This window comes from Adiantum capillus-veneris, chromosome 5 (assembly GCF_014529385.1).
Source record: "Adiantum capillus-veneris isolate H3 chromosome 5, ASM1452938v2, whole genome shotgun sequence".
Classification (NCBI taxonomy): Eukaryota; Viridiplantae; Streptophyta; class Polypodiopsida; order Polypodiales; family Pteridaceae; genus Adiantum; species Adiantum capillus-veneris.
This window is the reverse complement of record NC_140935.1, coordinates 30721176-30727190: the sequence shown is the minus strand read 5'-3', so window position 1 is coordinate 30727190 and position 6015 is coordinate 30721176. Positions and strand designations below refer to the sequence as shown.

Below are 6015 nucleotides of genomic sequence, written 5' to 3'. Positions count from 1 at the left end.
GCTTGATAATGGGTCGGTCCATGAGACTAACAATGCACACGGTGCGGAAGAGGCATGCATGGAAATTGTTCCTTTTGTAGTGCATGTTGAGGTTGTGGGTGAGATGGATGTCGGAGATGAAAATCGACTCCACACGCAAAGAGGAGAAGATGTATTACAAAAAACCAGAATTCTAAGTTGCCGCTGAATGTCCGCCCATCGCTCTCTGTAGACTAATTCCATATGCTAGAGTGCGAGGACTAAGGGATGATGTTAGTGGACTCAAAGCTGCGTTTGCAAAAGAAGGATACATGCAAGAGAAGGGAGCATTTATTGTGTCTCTTTGGACATGCAAGCAAGAAGATACCTTTGTGTTTGGTAAGCATAATTCTAGTTTGTTCTTGCTTGATTTCGCTTGATGTATTTATGCTAGCTGGTTAGTCTTATATATGCTTTTCTTAAGATGGTTTGTATGCTCTAAATTTATAGATGCCATTAAAGATTCTTGGGATCCAATTTGGACGGAGGTAAATGAAGATTTTGAAAAAGAAATAGTGTCACGAAGTGAGCTTCATATCCTGTCAAAAAGGATGTTCTACGTGTGGGAGGGCAACCACAGGACCGTAGCTTGGGGAGCGGCAATTAAAGAAAAGTTCTCTTTGGTAAGAGAGAAGCATTGCAGGGTCCTATGTACTATTATTGATCCCACCAAGGTATCAGAGATTGCACTGTTGGCTGGGCTACAGAGAATGAATTTGTAAGTTTCGTTTTTCAATTTTGAAATCTTGTTGAGTCTTGTCATGCAAGGGAACTTTTGCAGAAAAATGTTTTATGTTTGACTGTCAGCATGAGCACCCACGCACTTGTGGCTTCCCATTTGCGAGATGAGCTGGTTAATTGCTCAAACATATGTGGTGCGGATCACGACAAATATCTGAAGTGTTTACCGGAAAAAGATCAAAAAGTAATTGCATTGATTAGGAAGAAATATTCAAAAGGAGCTCAGCCTTGGTATCCTTTGACAAGATGATATTTGGGAAAATTACTTTATGATGTATGTCTTGTTAATATTTCATTTAAATTATTTTACTTGTTTTATAAGAGGGTTCATTTTTTAAAGAGGCATATTATGACAAGTTCAAATCTCTAAAGAAATTCATATGCGTATGGATCAAGTACGTCAAAGGTTGCCTGCAGACGATCTAGTTAAATAAGAGGAGAAAATTGTCAATGATCTTGCTCTCAAGTATGGTGATCGAGTAGGGAAGGTAAGTTAAACATGAACGCTTTTAAATGTTTATGATTGGTTAACAAGATTTCAATTTTTATGTATTTTGTGTTTCTTTTAATTTAGATGTTGAACATTGTGGATCCTCGACTTGGAGAGGATTGGTTGGCCCGTGTGTGGGCTCTTAGATGGGGCACCGATAGTTGGGCCACATTGGAGAAGGTCAACCTAATAGCTCTCCAAGACGCTCTTGTTGAGAGCAAGATCTTGTGGGTTTCTTTGTTGGAATCTGATAAGATCACAAGAGCTGCTCATGAGCTTAAGAGTGGAGATCTGTTCTTTCGCTTGTGAGTTTAGCTATCATTGTGTTAGTTTATGAGCTTGTTGTCTAAAAAAGTTGATAATGATGTACAATGTTGGTATTTTTCTAGTCGGATTCGTAGAGAGGGATTACTACAACGTATTTTTGGGAGGGCTAGCACTCTTCTTTTAGATTTTGTTGATATGCTCGATGGAGTCAGTGTGCCTCCTGAATGTACACTCTCCATGTATTTTGAAGAATTAAAGCTTGAGGCTAGAGCTCACCTCTTTCCTGTTGAGACTAAGTTTGGAGCCAAGACAAAGGATGCAGAGTTGTTGATTCCAATGGCAGCTCAGAGGCTTCTCTATCGGTGAGAACGATAACTTTAATTATATCACTAGTTGGTGATTAAAAACTTTGACTTATTGAGAGCCTTCGTTTGTAGGTATTTTTGTCACTTGAAATCTATGGGACATATTGTCACGATCCCTATGATGGCCATACAATGGACAAACATAGCTCTGGGTGATGGTTGTATGTATCCCAAATCAATGCAACATTTGTCAGAGTGGGAGTTGGGTCATTGTCCATGGTGGGTGGATATGGTCCAAGGGCATATCCTTGCTAGAGAGAGGGAGCTTCATGATGAAATGAAGAAGCAGAAAAATACAACCACAAAGACAATGGATCCTCTAATGATAAAAGAACATCTAACTACAGGTATGAGTACTTTATGAGTTTCCTTAATAAGTATTGATGCTTTAGTGGTCACGTAATTTTGAATTCTTGATTTAAAATTAGTAGGTGGTACTAAGGACAAGAGAAAACAAGCTGCAGATGTTTCTAAAGATGTGGATGTTAGGGAAGAGTCATTAATCTCACATGGTTATATTCTTGAACTCTTGATTTCTTGAGGTCGTGTAGTTTACATTGTATATTTTCACACTTGGGAATCAATGCAGGTGTTGGTGGCGCTCTTATAGTGAGAAAGGTTCTCTCTTTTGTGCATGCCTGAAACTTTCCTATTGGGGTCTTTGGCTCTTCCAAAGATGTCAGATGTATGGCAGTGGTTGGAGACTATATTGCTATTGCCAGTGACTTTCGTGCAGGGCTACGAAACCCAGTTTGGAATTCTGTTCATGATCACATGCTCAAAGCTCGAGAAGATGGTGTGCAATATACCCGAGTGGGCAAGAAAGTGGCTTGGGCAGCTGATTTCATATTTTTGGATTTTCTATTCGGTGGTTTGCATCATGCATCCACAACGACGCCATCTTGGGATGTCTGCACAGAGGATCATGTTCGTGGTGGAGTTCATCTCTCATTCTCTCTACTCTGGCTGATTCGGGTTGGGTGTTGATCATGACATCATGTGTTGGTGAGTCTCTAACTTAACTTGTCTAGTTTCTCATGCCTGGTAATAATTGTATCTCATCTTCTCTGTCGGGGATAGCATTTGGTGGGTAGAGCGTTTTTGTAGGGCATCCGACTTGCTTATTCATAGGCGGATTGTGCTACTTCATCATGACGCATATGGTTTTGTTCGTAGCTATGGGGAGCATATTGAGGTAATCTATACAAACTATGAAATCGTGCTATTCATGAATTTGATAGTTTGTTTATCTCTTTTTTTGTTTCTTGTTGGTTTGCAGTGCGACACATCTATGATTTTCTTAATTCACAGACGAGGGTTGCAACCTCCTTGTTATCTTGCAGAGAGTACTTCACTATTTCGCTCTCTTGGTATGAGTCCTACGGATTTGACGATGAGACATTATTTGCCTGCAGCCTCGAGAGCCCTTGCTACTACAGGAGAGCCACTACGTGGAGGCCTTCAAATGAGTCATGCATTGTTAGCATGATTCGTGGAGATGCTATGCAGACGTGGTGGTATCTGTCTGGAGTTCGGGTGTGGGACAGCACCCGTCCTTGCAGCTTGCCTTGTTATTGGGCGTGCATGTGCTTCCATTGATAGTGATGAGGGCTTGATATTGACGTATGTGCATCCATTACTGCTTTCACGTGGGCAGAGTGCTGAAGATGCCACCACATCTGTAGATGTGGAAGATGAGGGTGACAGACCTGGTGGGAACCCGTATGATGACTTGTGAGGCTCCCACCCTCTCATTGACATTTTATTGCATTTTTTTATGTTGGACTTTGCTTGTTGTCAAGATTTCGGATATTGTGTAGTGTGGAAATGGTTTTTTATGTTGCGTGTTTCGCTATGTATGGTGTTGGGTCAATAATCTAGTTCTCTTGTTTCATTGAAGTATTTTGCCAGTATATATAGAGGAGACCGCAAGAAGAATGGCCTCGGACAAGCGCTATGACTACAATATCCAAAATGAGCGATAGAGACATAATTTGTTCATCAATGATGAGTGTGACTCATCATAGTGATATGGGTGAAACCCATGCAATCTCTTGATGGAGCATTTTTGTCATCTTTTTTGGTGGGAGATATAATTGTTGAAATACAAAAATAGCAGGGTTTTTAATGTTGAATGTTTAAGTACTTGTTTTGTTTCGTAGTAGCTTCACTCTTACTTGACCTTTGTTACCACTAAAACACGCCAAAAAACTCTTGAGAACAATCGCATATCGGACAACCTCTCACATATCTCTACAAGGAACAACTCTCTCTCTCTCTCTCTCTCTCTCTCTCTCACTCTCTCATATATGCCATTAAATGCTCTCTTAGCTACGTCAATGAATAATACATGATATATGTTATTAGCACATAGACTCATGGATGTAGGATACATAGAATCCTCATCAAAATACATCATTTGTGAGGCTATACACCTTTGTAGGGCTAGAGACATATTTAGATGCCCAACGTATTACAACATTTTGCTTTTCATATATTAACCTTCATAGTTCATATCTATATTATCAAACTCGCTCGACTATGGTGTTGCTCGGAAATATCCGCTCGATGTATGGTAAGACCCCATGCAAACACCATGGGTCATTCCTCTCCTACTCTGCCTTGAGCTTATGTCAAGGGGTGACAAACCCAAAGGATATTGTGAAAACCATTGGCATTAAGTCAACCATTTGCCCCATATCCACAGATGTAATTCACAGAAGCCATGATGTGATTCCCAAAGCAATAGAGAATGATTTTGCCTTGTCTACTATCTTTTTCCATCATTTTGTACTTTATATTTTTTTTGGGTTCATATTGTTAAAACAATTTGATTATCGCAACGTGTGCATGGAACGGCCTCCACAAAAACTCTCGACCATTGGGGGAACACTACCAGTCAACTTTTGTTGAAAGTCGGCAATGGGAGGACCGTATGTGGGTGGTGGGATTCCCACGAAGATGACAACACCTAGCGGGGATAGCCAGTGCAATTCAGGTCAAAATGTCTCCCTGTGTGTTGTGGTGCATAAGCCTTTTTTTTATGTCGGTCGTTGGCGGTGCCAAGTTTAAATGCCTCCTTGCATGCCGTGGAGTAAAAGCCTTTTTTTGTGTTGACTGTCCCTGCGGGACGCTTTTGTGCATTGTGGGCATCCTGCCACCCCTGTCATGTCCTCTTGTTTTGCCTGATTTTGATGTAAATTGACCAACGGTGCCTCCCCTGGCACCAGGGCTGCGTGATCACGATTGGGAGTTTAAAATTAACAACTTGGAAAATACAAATATTAAAAGAACACAATGTACACAATCAATGTTACGATTGTTAGAAATCCAAGTCATTGATATTATATGAAAAGATTACAAATCTCACAAAGAGAGGTTACATGGGATAATCTAATTCTTATGTAGACACCCTTTGTTTTGCAAATTGATTGTTGCTAAGACTAAATTTGTGTTTTTCAAGGTTACTCATTTTGCATGCACCATAGTGGAAATGCCATCCTGGAACACTTGCACCAAAATGTTCTCGGTGGCATCTTGTAGGCCAATAAAGCAGCATGCTGTATTCGGGTTGTAGAATCACTACACTCATCCATTATCTCGCTCACCACCTGAGAGAAGGCTGCTTTTGGTATTATCGGATCAATGCTCTTCTGATACTTTCTAATATCCCGTAGAGCCAGTGCTATTGGCCTCCATCTCCATTTCTTCTCTATTGTTGGTGGTGGTGGAGGAGCTAGCTGCCCGTCGGCCCATTGAGGAGGGTCATTATTATACTTTGTCCTCCTGTCCTCCTAGGCCCATTGCTCTTTGGGTATGAGCTTGTCTTTCTTCTTCTTTGCACATTGTTTTTCTCTCTAGGAAATCTTAGAAGGCTTAGAGCTCCCAACTTTTACTTGCTGGGTGGCTCAAGCTCTGTCTCCTATTGCCTTCTTCTTTGCCCTGGGTGAAGAAGTGAGAAATACTGTTTTGGTATTGTTTGCACCTTGAAACGACGCAGGCCGATGCCTGGGAAGCGTTTTGTTGTATGTTTGAAAACCTCTAAACGATGCAGACCGATGCCTGGAGAGCATTTGGTTGTATGCTTGAACCTCCAAGTGATGCAGACTGCGGTATGGGGAGTGTTTGGTTGTA

At 41.0% G+C, this 6015-nt stretch overlaps 1 pseudogene; it reads left to right on the top strand.

The window, feature by feature from the left end:
* The first annotated feature begins 290 nt into the window (after positions 1–290).
* Positions 291–3370, top strand: LOC147457085 (uncharacterized; annotated as a pseudogene).
* The last annotated feature ends 2645 nt before the right edge of the window (positions 3371–6015 follow it).